Source organism: Aquarana catesbeiana, linkage group LG03 (assembly GCF_042186555.1).
Source record: "Aquarana catesbeiana isolate 2022-GZ linkage group LG03, ASM4218655v1, whole genome shotgun sequence".
Lineage (NCBI taxonomy): Eukaryota > Metazoa > Chordata > Amphibia > Anura > Ranidae > Aquarana > Aquarana catesbeiana.
Window position 1 is genome coordinate 337,183,534 of NC_133326.1, and position 1,550 is coordinate 337,185,083.

Below are 1,550 nucleotides of genomic sequence, written 5' to 3' on the forward strand. Positions count from 1 at the left end.
TAAGGCAGATCTCGTCATCTTCCTTGTTTGTTGATTGGCAAGGAATTAATTATTGTCAGAATTCCAGCATCCTATGACAAGGATGTTGTGACATATATATGTATATTCGGAAAAAATGCATTTGTTCTAATTTTGTAGGATCTAATTATTTAAGCCAACATTCCTTTTTATACACAATGATTATGAAACTGAACAAACAGGCTTGCTTTGTATCCCACAAGGTCCATGGGGACAATAGGTCCACAAAAAGAAAAGTAGAGTTAAAGTGACTGCTGTAGAGTCTCATAACATAGCCATCAGTGTATATTGAGAAGATTTGAAGGTTTGAAGTATTAGTATTGCCCATTTATTGTCTAATAAACTATGCAAGCTTATTTTTGTAGAAGCTACATCTACCATATTAATATAGTTTTCAGGGAGAACCTCAAGTACGGTCTTGTTTTTTAAGTTTTTGAAAAAGTAATCTATTAGATTATTCATTTCAGTCAGGGGTATACGACTAACGTTGACCACCAAAGTAAAGGGATCTATCATTATGGGGTGTTAAAATGCTCTGTAAAGTAAATATAAAGTTTTGCACTCAAAGGAAAAATATTGTGGACTGCTGCAAATCTAGTATCCTGTACACTGGGCCAATAAACTGTATTAAAATAAAAAAAGGTGTGCTGTCCCTTTAAATGAACAAATTCCTAGATAAGTACAAAAAAGCTAATGTAAAAACACAATAAATACGTGCTAACATTTGAAATAACAAATACGTGCAAATAAGCAAACATGAAAACCAATGAATGTGTGCTGGTCCTCTTAATCATACATAAACAATATATACAATTGTGCAAATAAGCAATTGTGATAAAAAAAAGTTCAAACATAAAAAAGTGTGCAATGAACTAAGAATTATTGCACTCCTTTTATATGTGCACTTATTTGTGATTTCAAATGTTAGCACCTATTCATTGTGTTTTTACATTTGCTTTTTTGCTCTTATTTAGAAATTTGTTTAAAATGCTACTACCACCTTCTACAAATGTAGCTAGAGGTATCACTGGGGTTCACAGTAAGTTTCTGGACACCAATACAAAGGTTAAGTGTTGCAGAAATAAGTTAATGCAGAAAAGGGGTTAAATTCGAGAGCCTATCAAAAACTGGTATGAGGCCCCTTCCCCCTGTTTGCAGGAAACTATTTTATGCTGGCAGGTGGCAGATTAACATGTGTATACAGTATCTACAGCAGTGTGCACATACATTACCTATATAATATCCTTTAAACCACCCCACCCCCCCAAAAAAAAAAAAAAAAAAAAAAAACAAGATATCAGGGTATAAAAAATAAGAAAGGGTGAGTCAGCAGGTCAATTAAAACAGTGGTTTTGGCATTGAGAAGAACTTTGAGAGCACATGCAACACCACTCTCCTTTATAGCATATGGCATTGAGTGTTACAGAAAGGCAGCCCTCTCACACTACCAGCCAAGTTCTGACTAGGGATGAGCCGAACACCCCCCGGTTCGGTTCGCACCAGAACCCGCGAACGGACCGAAAGTTCGCACG